At 39.3% G+C, this 19,831-nt stretch overlaps 1 pseudogene; it reads right to left on the bottom strand.

The window, feature by feature from the left end:
• The window catches only part of LOC149142802 (E3 ubiquitin-protein ligase SINAT2 pseudogene), a 32,109-nt pseudogene extending 27,219 nt beyond the window's left edge, over window positions 1-4,890 (bottom strand).
• Between the last annotated feature and the right edge of the window lie 14,941 nt (window positions 4,891-19,831).

Raw genomic sequence — 19,831 nt, 5'->3', positions numbered from 1 at the left:
TTGGAAAGATCTCTCCGAGGACTACGATGGAAAACATGATTTTTATCAGAAAAATCACTGGCGGTAGATTGCCCAAAAAACGTCGTTTAGGGCCTTAAAACGGCTCCGGAAGTTTAGGACGCGAAAAACTGCTAAAAATAGTAAACTGTGCTATAATTAAGGAAACTGAAAAAAACTGTAAGAAGCACTAGAGCGGATCCAAGTGGGATTAGCGGGTGGCCACCAATATCCACCTGGATCAAAGAGGAGGAGGACGAAGAATAGGACAATATTGCTGATCAAAATATGGAATGGATGACACAGGGCCCCTTGACACTCTAGGGTGTCTTGCACAAGATGCCAATACATTCAGAGAAGTTGTTGACAAAGTATAACCCTGACATAATAGTGAAGGCAGAAGACCATCTAGACACGTTCTACCTACATCTGCAGATACTCGAGGTATGTTATGACGATGTTACATGTAGACTGTTTCCATGTACCTTGGATGGCAGAGCAGTTGTATGGTAAAATAGCCTTCATGTCAACTCCATTCAGAACTGGGGGATGTTCAAGAGAATTTTCCTGGAGAAGTTTGTTGAGGACAAAACCCTCGCCATGTTGTTAAAAGAGTTGGGTAGTCTCAAGATGGAGCAGAAAGAAAAAGTGAATGATTTTAACTAGAGGTTTAATTTTATCTTAAACAAGTTCACTACAGACACCAAACCTCATGACTCCGTCACAGTTGACAACTACACGTCAGCATTGCTGACCATTATTGCATAGTTCGTCAAGTGAGCTGTGAAACCAACAATTTTAGAAAATTTTTGAGAAGCAATTGATGTGGAGAAAGACCTACACGCTATTGGAGTCATTGTACATGATGAACCAACTAAGGACTCCAAAGACACGAGTAGGAGGTCTCAGACTGCTGTGAGTAAGGTAAAGGAAAAGGAAGCAAGTGAAATTTAGACCCTTACTCATCTCCTCAAGTCCTTGACAACCGAAGTAGCTGAACTTAAGCAACAGACGACCAAGACAACTATGAGCAGTAGACCTCCCAGATTTGCACAGGGGAAGAATGCGACATCAGGTAGCAGTAGTAGACACCCCACTAAATACGCGCAAATATCCAATGTTGTGTTCCAAGTGGAACAAATTGCGAAGGATAACTAGTGCGTGATCCATGAAGAATGACATTCAGAGAAGTCTTGTCTAGAATGGAACCGAGTTATGAGCAATATGGCTTCAAGGTTGGCTGATCATCTTAAAGTTAGTGAGTAGGTTCAGCCAGAGGATGAAATGAAGAAGAGGATGTTGCATATGATGAAGCTCCAAGTTCTAGGCATGTAGTTAACATGTATCAATGTCTTAATGCTGCCCAGAAGAAAACAACCACCGAGAAGGAGCCTCTAAAGCAAAACAATCGATACAACTTGAGAAGCCAAAGGGATCCCACTGTGTTTGAGATACCGACAGAAAAATTTAAACCACTACTCAGAATAGTTGATCCAAAGGCCTCCTCAACATAGAAAACACAAAGTAAGTTTGGGAAGATAGCTACAATGAAAGATACTTCCATGAGCAAAAAAGTCCAAAACACTCCATTGGACAGTACAAACACCAGTCTTCTCCCGGACAACTCGGTGAGTCTTCCCACTTTGGATTACAATATTGTTGAAGATATGAAAAAGACCCGTGCGAACATTTCTTTGTACAAGATAACCAAGCTCATGGGTCAACAGGATATTCTTTTGCGCACATTAGGGAAAACATCCACAGACAATGTTGCCTCTTCCCACAAGGAACCAAGCAAGTCTCATGGATCACTTGCATCTGTGCTCAATGTGCTTCGTATGGAAGTAGCAAACTTGCTTTGCCCACCATTTTTGTTATCATTTGAAATATTCAACTTCAATGTCCATAACTGTTTGGTTGACTCTGGCACATCAGTCAATGTCATGCCACTCTCCATTGCTAAACAAATCAATGCACAATGGAGCAGTACAATTGCGCATATCATCCAACTTGAACGAACATGTGTACCAACCATTGGTGAAATCCGGGATGTGATCATTCGATTATCGTCTGACGAATGAGTTCACCAGTGCATTAACATTTCGATCGTGGACATCCTAGAAGCATATGGCTTATTGCTCAGCAAATACTGGTTCGTTAATTTGCAAGGATATTTTGCTGCAGAGTGGTCACACTTATGGATTCCATACCAGGGTAGAAAAAACCATATCCGAGTGTTTTCGGAGATATATGAAACATAACGTTACTCCCTTGAATGGTCAAAATGAAGCTTTGGCTTTCACAAAACTTCTGTTCGACAATTGCTTTCTGGAAGCAAAGTTGGGGTGTTATCTTGCACAACCAAGCCTCACCCCAACAGATACTTCCTTGCCCAAATGACAGAAATAAAACTTGTATAGTACATTGTAACAATAGTAGCAATAGCATTAGTAGTACTATCACAACAAGCGGTCCTTGTACAGATGAAGTGTGGACCTTTTATTTCGACGGATCCAAAAAACAAGATGGCTCTGGAGCAGGGTGTGTTTTGGTAGACCCGAGTCAAAGGAAACACTTAGTTTCAAGCCGCTTGGAGTTCGAGTGCATGCACAATACTATCAAATATGAAGCACTTGTTTTGGGCTCACAGAAAGCCATCAACCCTAACTTTTTAATGCTGAAAGTGGTAGGTGATTCAGAGATTGTGGTACGTCAGGTATGTAATGCCATACACTATGTTTCACCCTGTCTTAAGAGTTACCGATAGGATGTATCACGACTTATCTCTAATTTCCTAGGTTTCAATATCATCTTTGTACCAAGAATGCGTAATGCAGTTGCAGATGCTCTGGAAAATGTAGCTACTAGGATGACACTGCTTAGGGATAGATTTTCTATTGAAATTTTGTATAAGTCATCTATCCCTGAAAACATCACTAATTTACATGTTTTTGATGATGATGAATAGATATTGCATTTCATGGCCAATTCTGATGTCTTCAAGGATGAAACAATATATAAAGACGTGCACGAGCAGTCTCTGCAAGACACAACTGATGACAGTAAAGGAAACCTCATCCCCAATGGTGTGGTTTCACTTTAGAATATATATGAATTGAAAAACCAATTCAAAGGGCCTAGGAACACTAAAACCCACAGTTCCACACTGATGCACAAACAAATTAATTTGGGAACAGACAGAGATCCGAAGTTCGTGAATCTTGCTATGTGTTGCATACCGGAAGAGCGGCAAGCCTTTGTCCACTTGTTTAGATACTACCGTGATGTATTCACGTGGAAATATGATAACTTGAAAACATATGACACACAAATAATCTAACAGATCATTTCGATCAAAGAAGGGGTCAAGCCATTTCAGCAGAAGCTCAGAAAAGTCCATCTGTCACTTGAACCCCTCATACAGAAAGAATTGACTAAGTTGTTGAATGCTTGGATCATTTACAAGGTTCATCATTCTACTTGGGTTTCAAACTTAGTTCCTGTCAGAAAGAATTTTGGGAAGATCCTCCTGTGTATTGATTTCTGAAAAGTGAATCGTGCCTCGAAAAAAGACAATTACCCTGTGCTGTCTATGGAGCACATCTTGCAAAAAATATTTGGAGTAGAAATGTTTTCTCTGCTTGATGAATTTTCCGGATATAACCAGGTTCTGGTAGCAGAACCTGACAGGCTTAAAACTACATTCTGTACTAAGTGGGGTACGTTCACTTATCAAAGAATGCCATTTGGGCTGGTAAACACAAGTGCAACTTTTCAGCGCGCTATGGACATCATCTTCCGTGGGCTCATTGCACAAAGCATTGTGGTATGCCTTGATGACATACTTTTTTTTCTAGAAAATGGTCAGACCACTTGTGCCATCTCAAGAAGATTTTTGAGTGATGTCACAAGTACAAGATATCCTTGAATTCCAAGAAGAGCTTCTTTGCAGTGTTTGAGGGGAACCTCCTTGCGCACATCATTGCCAAGAGTGCGATCAAGGTTGATCCAAATCGAGTTTGGACTATCACGCAGATTTCTCACCCAGTGAACAAGAATGCTATGCGGTCCTTCTTAGGGAAGATCAACTTCCTCCATAAGTTTGTCTCAGATTATGCGCAGATTGTTAAACCTATCCAAGATATGATCAAGAAGGACTCACTCTACAACTGGGGAAAGAATGAAAAGGACGCATTTTCCTGTATAAAGCATGCGATAGCAGATGCACTGACACTATATAGCCTGGATTTCAACAAAGATTTCTTTCTTTACACATTCGCTTCTGACACTTCACTTGTTGTAGTGCTCACTCAGAAGGATGAGCTGAACAATGAACGTCCCATATCCTTCATGAGCGCAATCATGTAGGGACTTGAGCTCAACTATCCTGCCATGGATAAATAAGCATATGTTGTATACAAGGTGGTGAAACACTTCAGACCTTACTTGCTGAAAAGCAATTGCATAATCTTTGTGCCACATACAACAGTGAGATTACTACTTGTTCAACAAGAGCTGGGTGAAAGATGGGCAAACTGGATGATAGGACTGCAAGAGTATGATCTTGATATCAAGCTAGTTCACACCATCAATGGTCATTGCCTCTGCAGACTTGTAGCATAAGTGATACACACACAAAATGAAGAAGAAGAGCTCGCTGGACGGGAGCAAGAAATCGATAAGTATAATGTAGGGCAAGCACCACCCACTTTGCATGACAGCGCTTGGTATGAAGAAGTCTGCGAATACCTTGAACATGACACCATGCCCTACTTATTTTCCATGTGGTAGAAGAGGGCACTCTGACTCAAAGCCTTATCTTACCAGTTGGTGCATGGAGTGCTTTACAGAAAGCACAACAATGGCATTTTTCTCAGGTGCCTGCAAGCACATGACTTAGAGACAGTGTTACATGATCTGCATGATGACCAGCTGGAGGTCACTTTGCGGGTAACACAACTCATAAATTCATGAGAGCCAGTTTCTACTAGCCCACATTGTTCAAATATGCACATGCTTATGCCCGCAATTGCCTGGTCTGTCAGTGATGCGCCGACAGAACTTGAAGGCCAGCAACCCCACTGCAGTGGACGAACTATTCCAACAATGCGGCTTAGAAATCATTGGGGAAATCTTCCCACATTCATCAAAGAGGCACCGCTACATCCCGACTACTATATGTTACTTCACGTGGTGGACATAAGTAGTTCTGCTCAAACAAGTGAATGACCAGGAAGTCATCAACTTCCTTCAACAGAACATCATTTCGAGGTTTGGCATTCCTCTATCACTTGTTTTGACAATGCAACTTACTTCTCTTTATTGAAACTTTATGATTTTTCATTGCAATATGGTATTATGCTCAAGAATTCAACTAACTACTACCCGCAGGGAAATGGTCTTGTCAAATCTACAAACAAGAATCTCATTTGCATCATAAAAAATACCATTTACTTTGAACAACGAAAATGGAATTTTGCTCTGGTGAATGCTCTTTGGGCTGACCGAGTTACACCCAAACCCTCTCTGAACACATCTCCATACTTCCTTGTATACAGAAAAGAAGCCATCCTCCCACCAAATATCTACTTTCCTGCTCTCCAAATATCCCAAGAATCCCAAGACAAGTTGTGTCTATTGGTCTAATGTAGGATGGACACATTACACAAGTTACAGGAAGAACGGATGAAAGTAAAAGAAAAAATTTCACTCCACCAGAACCATATCAAGAGATGGTTCAATCAAAAGTCTACAGAGAACACCAAATTTGTTGTGGATGACTTACTCTTGAAGTGGGATAAACCCCACGAAGGCAAAGGCAAACACACGAAGTTCCAGTCCCTATGGATTGGCCCTTTCATGGTTCACAAAAAACGTGGCCAACACATATATTGTCTACAATCACTAGATGGGAGGATTGACAACCTTCCTATCAATGGCCAATATTTAAAATGTTATTTTCAATGATTTGGGGCCGTGCCTCACCCTATGTACATAACATGCTTATTGATGTTATGTTGTTTTTCTTTGGTATTTTTGCTTCATCTTTCTTTGCTTTTCTTTGATGTCTTGCCATTTCGTTTTTTTAATAAGTGTTGCCCCGCATTGTGTTCTGGCTTTTAAATAAGTATGTGGCTGAAGTACAGGAGTCTTGTGACACTGCAATGCTTCGCTAGTCCTATGTCCATCTTCTTTGTACTTGGTTGTAACTTTTGGCTGATGAAGTCTTGACGAAAAATATGATCCGTTTGTAAGGGAAGCTCTGGTCAAACCATGAACCTATGTCCAAATTGGGAAACCCCATGCCCGTACTCAGTATTCTTCTTTGTGTGTGAAATCTCATCCAACTAGTAGAAATGGAGAAGGGGAAAATCTAAACGAGAAAACCTAAATCAGAGGTATTAAATTCTTCTCTAAAGGAAAAACCTCTTCTTCTCTCAATAAGTCAGGATCCCTCTTCCACCCAACAATAAATAAGTGCCTATGCACAATCCTCTTTCAAAAAAAAATTACAAAGGTGAAAGAAGAGAAAGGCTTTCTGCGCAGAGAGGTGAAGCAGGCAACTCCACTGAGATACTGACTAGGCTCGCTGGAAGTGGAGCAATGCTTGTGTTCCTGCGTGACTCTGCCAGGGTACTATCTAGGCCTGCTGGCAGCGGAGCAACACCAGAGATGAAAACTTATACTCTGAAACTCTTAAGCTCATGAGCCACACTACCCTTCCCGATTTTGAAACATTGTGATCTAGCTGAAACTTTCGCCGTGTTTGACTGAGTTGGTACAAGGTGAATCATGTCTATAGATGGGGTAAGTGGGGAAGCCAAAGTAACTTGCACAACAAATCAATACTCCCTGAAAGGCCAAGGTCCTGTGTTGAAAATGAACCGAAACAGAGAAGCTGGTATTCAACCAGTGTGTTGCCAAGTGTTGTAGCAGTTGCAACACCCTCCAAAATTTTGGCCTACATCCAAATTTCAGAGCCTTCCTTCATTTCCCACCTAATGGTTGCAAACACTCGGGCTCATTCCACGAGCTCTCATCAAGTTTTTACACCCTTTTTGCTTGATCGACCACCGATCATCTTTGGCATGCTGATTTTTATGTCATGATTGCAATCTTGTTCTGGAAATTTTGAAGGTTTGTATTTGTGTGCCTGTGTTGTTTTCACTCTGTGCACATTGGTCGCACTCACACACAAAGTTGCAAGCACTGTCGTGCAAGTTTTGTCACGATCATTCAAAGATCTATGTCAAGTGTCACACTTGTCACTCTTAACCTTTAAGATGTCACTGAGAATATGTTTGTCTTGTTGGCTTGAGGTGTCTTGCCATTGAGTCATGCTAAGTCTGTGATCACAATGTCATCTATGCACAAGTTCACTTTCTCTCACACTTAGCCATTTTTCCTAAAAATATTTTGACCGGACAACCCTCCTTCATCCGAACCCTGACTGAGATGCACTACGCAATCTTAGCTCTCAGTGACCCTGCTTTACTGCCCATAACTGTGCAGAGCTTGAAGTTGTCCTCCTGGGTAGCTTAAACTGCGCAATCCTGGAAGTGAGCAAGCTAACTATCTCCCATAACTGAACAGAAGTTATCCCCAAGTCTAATCCAATCTGTGCTTCCCACAAGATCACTCATCAAGCCTCCCTTTCGTCTACTGGAAACCTGAACTATATTGGGACCCCAGGCTGCATTGCTCTCCAAAAATGCACAGACATGCCCAACTACCTGCCTTGCACTTCCTACAAAAATTGCACAGTCATGTGAGTTAGGCCTCTGTTGCCTAGCACTACAGTATTCCAACAAATTGCACAAATTTGACTGGGAGGCCCCCCTACTGGCTTGCTCTACCCTATCCCTAAAAATTACGGAGTTCTGACTGGCACTCTCCCTACTGCCCTACTGTGCACTCATCCCAGAAACTGCATAGTTGTGTTGGGAAGGCCCTTGCTGCCTACCTGACACTATCCCTCAAAATTGTGCAGTTGTGACCAACAGCTCCTCGTAGCTCGATCTAGCCTTGCTATGGAAAATTGCGCAGAAATATCTGCCAGTACCTCTCGTTGCTCGCTCTGTCTTCCTCATAGAAACTTTGCAGATTCCCAACTGGACCCCCGGATGACCTACCTAGTCCTCATCCTAAAAACTGTGCAGAATCGCCCAACAGTTCCTCCCGACACCCTACCTTGTCTTCCACCCAGTAACTGCATAGTTCTTCCCAGTTGGGTTCTACCTTGCAACTGTCACTACTGTCCCAGATTGTGCAAATCTGCCTCCCAGTGACATCTATGTAGTTTTTCCTGATAGTACTCTGGAGCCTCTCATCTCGGCCAGAGCTGTGCTCTTCACAGTTTCAATGCTTTGTCCTCCCTCTCGGTCACCTGCACCTGAAATAAAAAACAATGCATCATGCTAGACTAGGAGATTTTCTCGATTTGTTGTCGTCTCGTCATGAGTGATTGTAGGAACATGTACATTAATGAAACATGGTGCAACGATGAATGAGATGAAGAAGGAGCACATGCTATAAGAATTTCTCGCAGTTGAATGAATGTATGAAGCACATTGAGTAGAAAGCAAAAGGGATAAATGTTTCTGAACCATCAAACAAAGACCGAGACCATCGAAGACCCTGCAACACTTTTCCATGTGGAGGTGAAGACACAACACACCGAGAGCACATCCATCACTCAACAACATAACAACTCGACATGGACACCACAGTTAGCTAGTACATGTCAGTAGTGTCATGTCGATTGGTGTCATGAGTTGTCTCAACCACATCACTACTATGGGCCATACTTGTTGTAATCACATGTAATGTAATGTGAAAGTCCAAGATACACACATATGAAGTTGAAGAGTCACGTCAGTTCAAAATTCGTAGGAAGTTGAACAGTCATGAGGGAAGTCCAAGAGTCATAAGGTTCAAGTATCTCCCTTGGCTATATATACCCCCTCATTATATGAGCAAAGGAATTTTTGCCTTGGCTCCTCCCACATAGACTTGTGAGGGGTGGCTCCAAGGTACCATTATTGGGGCTAGTGATGTATGGTGTATAGATGTGTCTTGGAACTTTTGCTTAATTCAGAAGCCTATCTCAGGCTAGCATGTTTTCACACATATTTTGTATATGTTTGTAAGACTATTATTTAAACATTTGTAATGCATCTTTGCTTAACCTATACTAAGATAGTTGAACTACTTCGGTTATTTTAGTACTTACATTGTTGAAGATGCATTGTATTGTTTATCACTGTTGTCTTGTTTGTGTGGACTACTCTGGTAGACATTAAACAAACCATTCTTATTTTTTTCTTGGTTATAATGGTCATCACCACCGTGTGGACTAATCCACTAGACAGTGTACGTGTTTTCCCTTGTACTTTGGTTTTAATGACTACCACATCCACTGTGGAGTATTCCGCTGGATGCTGGAAATACCCTTGTTGTTTTCATGTGTGTCTCACCCTGGGTGGTACTACTACCTCTCATCTAGAGGCTCACTTTTACCCTCTCCCTTACAGTAAGAGAACCTAGACACAAAGTTACGTTACGCATTCACGAGGCATACTCACCTCACTTTCTTGAAGTTACAAGCATAACACTCTCATGTGTTGAACAGTAAGAGCTAAGGAAAATCTATAAGATAATGGCAATCAGGCCATCACACCAGATGGGACTCCTACACTAAACGGTGTGAGGTCTGGTTGGGACATCATACAGGGGATATCCCCTGAATTTTGGTAGGTCCAACACCGTTAAATGAAGATATGCAAAATTTGATGATATAACAAATTAATCCAAACATCATATACAAATTCCCTAATCAAAATTTAATTTATATGAATATTGTTATAAGATATATGTTGATTTTCTTATGAATAACAGATTTTAAAAATAACAATAAGTGCATAGTCACAGGTCGATGTTTCTAAAAAAGAGAAAATGGATACCAGGACATTGTAAATGTATGTGCACTGCTCTGAATACAAATTTTTCAGCAACAATATTTATAATAATAAAAAATGGTATCCCATATAAAATCCTAGAGTCTCTGTAAAATAAATATGCACTAGTGAATTATATCACCTAAAAGAACCGATACGATAAGTGTTTTTGCATGACTCGATGTGTTTATGAAAAGTACAACACTAGGGCATTCAAAAAAACATTATCACCGAGTCATTATACTTTTTAAACACCAACTTTGTTTTCATTTAATGCCCCAATGCATGGTATCATAGATTGTATGTTCCGATGCATTGTAATTCTTAAAGCATTGTTGCTTTCATAGAACCAATGCCTCGGTGCATTATTTAAATTAAAAACACTGATTCTTTTATATTAGTAGCAAACTAGTGATTTTGTACAACTCATAAGCACTGGTGCTATACCTTAAAAAAAACGTCGGGTCTGCCAGGTTTCCTTGCTTGCCCCGATGTTATTCCTATAAAGTACAACCCGAGGTGTTTGTTGAAGACATAAGCACCAGAGAAATATACTTTTCAGGGACCGATGTTGTTTTCATTCAATTCCCCAGTGCATGGTATCATAGATTGTCCAAGTGAGTGAATTTTTATTATTAAAGCTCTAGTGCTTTTATAAAGATGACACACTAGAGCTCCAAACATTTGTTTCCATTCCTAGTGATTTTATTTAAATTTATAGCACCGATGTTTTTATAGTGGTAGTGTAGCGATGCTTTTTTTTTTTCTATTAAGCGCACTGCTAAAAAACATTCTCTAAAACCTCCAACTGCCTAGTTCCTTTTAGTTGCGATGAAGTTTCGTTATGAACTCCACTAGAATATTTGCTACTGCAACTGAACGTTGTAACAAAGGTTTCTTTTTACAATTTTTGCAAAATTTATAACACTAAAAACCTCTATTATAACCTCTGCTAGAAGGTATTTCCCTTGTAGTGAAAGTACCCAAGCAATGGAGTTTTAAACCTAATAAAGGGTTTTAAGATCTAAAATAATTTTTTATTCATTCCTAAGGTCAAGAGGACTAAAAACCTAGATCTAGAGGGTTCCTAAGAGGCTAAAGGAAATTATATTTTAATAGGCCTAAGGATTAATCCTAGCAATCAAGTGAGAGAAGCATCATTTGGTCATGGAGGCTAGTAGAGATGTAGCCCTAGGAGAGGCCAAGATAGTATGCCTAGAAGGGCTACACGGGAGGTCGTGATCACCATAAGGAGGCAAGCACAAGAGGGCCACAAACATCTAAATGAGCTGAATCAGCTAGAAGAGGAAGACATGCTTCAGATCTTTGTATTAAGTGCTGGACGACTGAGTTATAGATCTTTTCATGGAGGAATTTTGGGCTTAAAATATGAGCATCATCTCTATACCTATCAACTCAATTTATTGTGTAAATTAAGGCATGTATTTTACTATCAATCTAGGTTGGTAATCTTAAAAGCAAACCACAATTTATGGATTTTTGGATAAGAAATAATATAGAAAGTAGTTATGAGAATAGAAGTGCATATTACAAATATAAATCATTCTACACAACTAAGAAAAAACATTTAAGTCTATTTCATAAAAGCATACATGATTGGTCAATGAAATTAGACTATTTTAGAAAAACAAGGAAGAGGCTCTTTTCAAAGAGACTTGGTTGTCCTTCCTCAATATTTCTATAATGACATTGCCAATATCTAAGTAAGCATAAGAAAATGTAATGAAAGCATAAGAATTTAATCTAAGAAAGCTTTGAAAGAAGTGAATCTTGTTCAATCTTAGTCCTAGCTCACGGAGAAGAGGCTCTTTTCTAAGAGACTTGGTTGTCCTTCCACATTCAAGCTAATTACTAAAAGGAAGCAATATTCACTTAACACATGGCCATAAAATGAAGTCACATTAAATATATTTACAAATATTTACAGCAAATGAATATAATAAACATGGAGAATTAAACTAACATATGCACAAATATAAACATCATACAACAGAGTGTACTTAGCTTGGTATGGGGGCCTTCCAACCTTGCTGGTACACTGTTAAAATACTCAGCTATGTCAACTCATTCACTCCAGCAAACATAAAGAAATCATGAAACAAAATCCCTGTCTTCAATTATCTCAAAATAATAATCTTCAAGTTTTTCTACATGTTCCAACTATGAATGCCTCTATTTAAATAGGCAAAATAATAACCATATAAGCTAAAAAGTATGAAACAACCATCATTAATATTATCCCACTTCATTAGGTCGAAGCCATCCATTAGTTACAAGAAATCTGGAAGAATTCCAAAAAATCCTAAAACTGCCCCTTTTTAATAGGGATTTCTGGGTGATAGGTCAAGTTTGACCAACTTTGACCAGGCCTATATTTGCTCATTTTGACCGAACCAATAGATGTTCATCCATCCGTGGTTCCTAAGCTTTCCAAATATGTATTCAGATCGTGCCCAGGTGTCTTGCACATATCACTTTAATGGAGCTATTACGAGAATTTTCAATGCAGTCTAAAATTAATTTTAAAACCCAATTTTTACAAAAAAATCTAAAAATTAAAAAACTTAATCTAATTACCTGAATATGAAAAATAAGGGTAAAATGAATCATATGTGAGTGGAATAAGGTGGAATATGATGGTAAGTAAGTGGGTTTATGATAAACAAAAATGACCAAAATTGAGGGCCAACATCTCCCCCTTGCTGATGTTCAAGCATGTCCTCATGCTTGCTTCCTTCACTTGGACCTTCTGAGTGTTGATGTCCTTGCTGTATCTATACTTGTAGCTATATCCTCCTCTTATGAAGCTTGAAGTAAAATATCAATGCCCTCATGTTCCCCTGCTTTATAGATGGCAACTTTTACTTTTTGTTTTTCATATTTGTATTGCCATAGTTTCTTCTCTTTTAGCCATCTATAAGCTTGTTTTGAAATGAGCATGTTTTGAGTTTCAAGATTTTTGACTTGCTTTTCCAATTTCTTATTCTCTTTGGCCATGTTATTGTTGTTGTTTTCCCTGTACATCTTATGTTCCTTCTTTAACTATCTTTCCATTATTTTGCTATCCCTTATCTCATCAGTCAACTCTGTTGTTTTCTTCATATCTTCCTCATTGTGAAATTCTGCTCTTACCTCTTTAGAATATGCATGTGATGAAGTGGTTTCTATCCAAGGATCCTAAAAATAAGAGCCTTTTTCTATAGGCCCTTCCCGAGCTTCCTCTTCCAATCTTTGTATGATTTCATCAATTTGTTTCGATGTTTATAGATGTTCTTTCTTAACATTCTCAAGTTCTAGTTCTTTCTCTTGGTTACTTGGTCCTTCTTGTGATCTCCTTCTTGGTTTACTTGGAATGGACAAGAAAGATTTTTCTTTTTATACCTGTTGTGCTATACAACAACCCCCCCTATTTCAATTTTTAAACTCTTAGTCTTAAAATGCCAAATAAGAAATGTGTTCCCTTTAGAATATAAATAAAAGCAATAAACTTATGAGTGTAATAGATTTTCCATAAAAGTCATATGAAAATTGCTTTTAGAATATTTAGGACCACTCATCGCGAATCAAATTTCTTTAGAACCCATGAAAATCCATTTGGAGAGCTTGAGATGCGATCATAGTCATAATAAAACCCTCATCACAAAGTTTTATCAAGGTAAGCTTTTTATACACACAATATAATAAAACTATCGCATCTCACACAACATTAATCCCATGGAATGACTTAAAACGACATTGAAACTTTGCGATGCGATAAGGCTATCGCAAATCGCATATCTCTGATTCATAGTGAAGCATCCAAAAAACTCCATTGAAATCTTACGATGCGATAAGGCTATTGCAATCGCATATTGCTGATTCATAAGGAAGCATCCAATATACTGCATTGAAGAATTGCAATGCAATTTAATTATCGCATGTCATGCTCTCAATAAAAATAAAGTGATAAATATTATGAATACATGTGGTAAAGGGATAAATCGATTACAAAGAAATAACATGATTTTCCAAGATTAAAACCCATTGTCTCCCCATGCCAGCTCAACCCTCATTGCAATTGCAACTATGCAAACAAGCCTTTTGAGTGTGGCGCTTGTAACTCCTGATTTGTGATACGTGAAGCACCAACAAAATTGGTGGTAACTGTAGATACTACCTCTCTAGGCCTCGGTAAAATCTTGTGGGAAGGCATCTATGCTTTACTCGAAGCAGAAAATCTAATGGAGATAGAAGAAGAAGCAACAGCGGATGGAACTAATCGAATAGAAAACACACTCAATGAGTTGGCCAGCTCCTTCCTCCATAAAATAGAAGCCCGAGCCAAAGTGTTACCATATAATGATCTAGTGAGATGGGTAATCGAAAGTATTAATATAACAAACAGAGTTTTTTTCACAACTGATGGGAGGATGTTCAGGACATTCAAGCCTGAAGATGTTAAGAATATGTATCACTTGCTGGATCCCCAGCGGCACTACAATAAGGCATTTCTGGAAGCTTTCGCTAAAGAGAATGACATAGAGTCAGACCTTATGAAATAGTGGAGACATTTTCCATACAAGCATAAACACAAATCCTAGGGTATGTACTCTGTGGACTCCTTAGCATCTGTGTGTTGTTATGCTGCTACAATGGTATGTAGGCCCTTTGGAAGCCCATATTTTTCTAGGTTTTCTATGGAAATGGTCCCATTAATAGAAGCAACAGTGAACTCTTTTATTATGGATTGGGCAACCATTCTATAAGATAAAATGGCCAGTCAAATATTAGATTATAGAACAAACAGATTTGTCACCACCCGAGTTGTGCCCCCATTTTATATGAGCGCCTACATAATGGACACAATTTGTTTTAATTCTGACTTTCCCATTTTGGGTTGGAAATGGAGTGTTCAAGATCCAATCCCCATTCATATTTATCATAAGTATCTATGGAAGTCTGACTACAAGAATCATATATACAGAATTTGCCATGGTTTTGTTTTACCTGTTCATCAAGCCATTTTTAACAAACTTGCTCCTCATGTCTCTGATGAAGCCAACATTGACTTAACTTCAATCGGCAGTTGGTTCGGGGAGGAAAATTTCACCTATATTAGGGCTTTTGGGAGTATTACAGGCCCTCATGTCCTTCCACTCTATATCCTAGACAAGCTATTAGCTAGGGAAATAACATACCAGATAGTGGAAAAGGGGATGACTAGAAACTTTAAAGACTCTAAAAAACAAGTGTGGCCTCCATTTCCCCTCCGCTGTGGCACTTACACATTGCCTGATTTTAAACATGTTGAGAAAGAAGCATAGAAAACTAAGGACCTGATTCTAGTAGTGATTGCTAAGAGACAGTATGATCCAAACAAGGCCACTTACAATTTCACCAGTCAGGTGAAAATTAGCAAATTTATCCATGAGGAGGTTGAGTTTGATGATTTATTCGCTTCTGCAGAGTTATTCTCACAAGAAACTCATCTGGAAAGATTCAAACTAGAAGCCTCAAAGATGGATAAATTCATGGAATACAAGACACATAGGTTACAAACATTGCCTCTAGATTTATTGAATACTACCCCTACTGTTCAGCAAGCAGAGCACAGCGAGGATAAAACTATTGAAGAGATTTCGGGGGAAGGGGAAACAATTGAAAAAACCAGTGAACTCCTCAGCATAGATGTTAATATTGACCTCATCTTAATAAAATAATGGGAGCAATTTGATCAGCAGATCAAAAGCCATAGCGACCCCCAAAATAGTATCACATCAGCATCGCCCGCAACACAACAGCCGATCATTACTAAGAGCGCGAATGAAGGGACACCCAGTACAAACATAGCTCAAAAAGAGATTGAAATAATCCCTGAAAATCCTTCAGGTGAAATAAAATTAAATATTGAGGAAATATCACTTTTGGATGTCTTTTATAGCCCAAAGCATAGGGCTGTACTCAGGAAATAGAGAAAAAAGAGGAAAATTAACCACACATCATCCATAGCTCCTCAATCTGAATTTATGAATGTTATATGGAAGGATTCAAAGGTCAATCCTTATGAGGATTTGACTAAGTTATCCCAATACGTAGGAGCTTACACAGCTGCCACAATTGATAAGGCCACTGAAGTTAACCAATTAATCAAAGAAAAAGATCAAAGGATTACTCAGCTTGAAGAGAAAACAACAGTGGAAAAACAAAAGATTAATCGGCTTGAGGAACAGTTGGCCGAAGAAAAACAAAAGAATGAGCAACTTAAAGTGCAATTAAACCTGGAGAAACAAAAGATTAACCGGCATGCCATCCAGAAACAACAACAATTGTCGCAACAGCTCGAACAAATTCAATTGACACATCAACAAGGAATGAAGGCTAAAGAGGAGTAAATCTCATAGCTACAACTATATACTGAATAGTTCAAATATTCTCCTCAGGACAAGGAATTTAGGAAGGAAGCCCTAGAAGAAAATAAGGCCTTATCGCAATAGCTCAATCTCCTTTGCCATAAAATATCGCTTGTCGACCCATTATGCATCATAACTACATCTCTGATCGATCGGGAAATTAATACCATATTAGAATTTGAGGACGCAGATGACAAGGTCACAAATTTCCTCAAATGGAAAAGCACAGTGGAAGGCAGAGCTGCTAATCTACCGAAAATTCAAGAGTCGCATAAAGAAGTATTGTTTTCGGAATGGGAAACACAGTTAATAAAGGCAGAAAGGGCTACTTCCAGGGTGTTGTGACCACAAACAACCCCCCTCCTCCTTTACTATTAGAAATAACGCTAAAGAAGTGGGGACCCTTAGTAAAAAATCCAAAAAATAAAAATAAAAAAATTTGTATTATACTCCTCAAAAATACATCACACGGAGAAGAGCGAAGCATTTCTTTATGAGGACATTAAAACAACTACGAAGAAGCGGCGCTAAATTCATCACATCGTGTACATTAAGAAGCACCCATAAATGAGAATCTTAAGAAATCTCCGATGGCCGATATGCGACATCGCGTATCGCAACGTCGCATAAACAACACACGAATAACTTAACAAATTGCAGCGATTTGCGATATGCGATCCGCGATGCCGCGATGCTGCGATAAATGTGATCTGCGATAAATGCGATGCTCCGATAAATGCGATCTGCGATCAATGCGATCTGCGATAAATGCGATCCGCGATGCCGCAATGCTGCGATAAATGCGATTTGCGATCTGCGAGTCGCAGAAATCACCCATCGCAAATTTTCCTCGACTCAGCACCCAAGAAAAGCTGTCCCTAAACCAAAAATTGAGCGCACGGCTTAAAGAAAATTAATGAATGTACACCAAGGTATTCATAAAGGACAGTTTTGTGTTTTTCGAAGAGTCAGTTCACTGTGGGTGTCATGATTTTACACATTCGTAGAACTTGAAGCTTTCATGTCAAAATTTATTATCATTACTTTTTCCTTTGCGTGAACTGCAGGAAACATCTAAGGAAAGAGGGGAAAGTGCCGATGCTCGGAGAACAGAGAAGAGATGCTCTCATAAACGGATACCGCATGCAACAGAAACGCGGATTTCAGAGTGTTACTGAACAGATGCTGATATCAATAGGCGATTCGACATTCAAGGTCAAAAAAATCACAAAAGCAGCATGTTTGCAAAATTTTGAAGCTCATGTCCGGTAAAGGAAAAAGCGCTAAAGGCGGAAAACGCACCAGAAAGGCCCAGATCAAAGAACGGAGGCAGTTTTTGATGCGCGATTAGCGCCTAGCGCTAATCACGCATCGCTAAGAAAATTGTTTAGAAAGCAAAGTCCCTAACTTGCTTAGTCATCCACGAGTCCGGAAGCCAAGATAGCAAAAGCAGAGGCAGCTAAGAGGAATCTGGGTTGTTACCAAGCATACACGCAGTAAATTCGCTCAACCAGAAGATAATTCTCAAAAATATCTTCTAGTTTACTAAAAAGAGGCGCCAGCGCTTGCCATTTCTATTTTCGTAGCTCAAACAAAAGCAGAAGACGACTAGCCGACTCTTCCCAGGCAAATGTTGCATGCTTATAGCAGTAAGGAGTAAATGCAGAAATAGTTAGAAATTAGATTCAATTTTTAGAAATAAGTTTACTTAGATAAAGGGTGGTCATTTTGAACCGTATCCGAAATTTATGTAATTAAGTTATTTTAGTTAGCAGTATTTAAACCCTTCTCATGCATTTGGAGAAGGGTCCGGAAATTTGTCAAAAACTTGTCCTCAGAACATGCACTTCTGCATCCTCAGAGGAGGTTTCGATGAATGAAAGGATCAAGGTTTATTAATTTTTTCATTTGATATCTGCTACTGATGTTGCACTTCTGTACTCTTGGTAGATATCGGAACAAGGAGAGATAAATCATTATTACTTGAAGCTTATGAGTAGGACCAGTCATAAATGGTACTTTTATCTCTTGGCCATTTCTGCTTATATTCTTGAAGTGATATACAGTTTTTAGTTGTTTATATGTTATTGCATGAATGTGTGAGTTACCATTTGGCACTTTTGTACGGTGGAGTCATTTATTTATGTTTGATATATGAATAACTTATTATGCGATATGCTGTTCACAACTGTTTTGCCTAACTTTTTATGCAAAGTGGTTCATCTTAATTGATTTCCATTCTTATGATAGCTGAATGATCTTTATTACCAGTTATTGTTTGAAATCTCTTTAGATCGCATAATAGAAGAAATACACCCCGGGTTAGCATAGATTAGATGTGCTGTTTTCATTACATTACAATAGCATAGAATTAGATTAAAGTAGCTTAGATCAGAACTCTTAGATTAGTATAATCCAACTATGCACACACACACCCTTAGATTGGGAAACTGGTCCCATTATCCCCAGTCGGACCCGCTATACCAAACGGATAAGGAGCTGCCAACCAAGGTCCGGACCGGGTGGGTATCCCCCTTGTTGTCGACCCGATTTTCGGGGCTTCAACATATTTGGTGCTAGAAGGAGGGCCCAAACTATGAATGGCAATTAAATAAAAATCTAAATACCATTCTAAGAGTAAATCGCCCTTATCATCTCCCCCAACTTCTCCAATATATTTAAATCCAGAATCGAAATTCGCTCGAGTATCAATCGCTGCTGCTCACCTTGATATTTCAGACCAATTTACCATTAAACCTCTTGAAGTCGAATCTCTGATTCACAAACTTCATGGATTTTCCATTTCTCCTCAGAGGTCTGATAAATCTCAAAGCAGTGTGACTTCACAGTACAATCCTGCTCATCCCCTAATGAGATTGAAAAGTGAAAAATTTGGCATCCAGCCGACTGAGTTGCCTCTTCCCACCAGGAAAAGAGCAAGGAAATCACCACAAGAGTCTGACAGTGAGACTCTCTTGCCTACATCACCCATTTCAACTACCTCACTGCGAAGTCAACCACCCACACCTCCATTCCAAACCATCATTCATCCGTCTACTACAATCCCTCTTGAATCAACCACGATCATAGTATCCTCATCTTCCCAACCGCAGAGATCATCTCCTGCACTTTTCTCTACTAGCAGCTCAACGATGGCCCAATCTCCTTGGAACAACCCTGGGGCAGTCTTGATGCCTGCACCCTTGAGCCCAATACCGGCCCATCCTGAGAAATGCCTGCCTAAATTCAATCTAGAAGCAGGCATGCTAGCAGAAGAACACATAAACAATTTCATGCTTTCTATCAATCTCAACGGAGTTACTAATGAAGATGCTGTTGTTCGGCTTTTCCCTTACACACTGCAAGGAATAGCTGGGTCATGGTATTTTTCATTACCTTCCGGGTCTATCACAAGTTGGGATATATTCCACAATCAATTCCTTATCAAGTTTGGTGATGACAGATCAA

Source organism: Pinus tabuliformis, chromosome X (assembly GCF_031772625.1).
Source record: "Pinus tabuliformis cultivar Carrire ecotype Pingquan chromosome X, CPIR1, whole genome shotgun sequence".
Classification (NCBI taxonomy): domain Eukaryota; kingdom Viridiplantae; phylum Streptophyta; class Pinopsida; order Pinales; family Pinaceae; genus Pinus; species Pinus tabuliformis.
The sequence above is the reverse complement of the archived record's forward strand: the minus strand, read 5'-3'. Positions and strand labels throughout refer to the sequence as shown.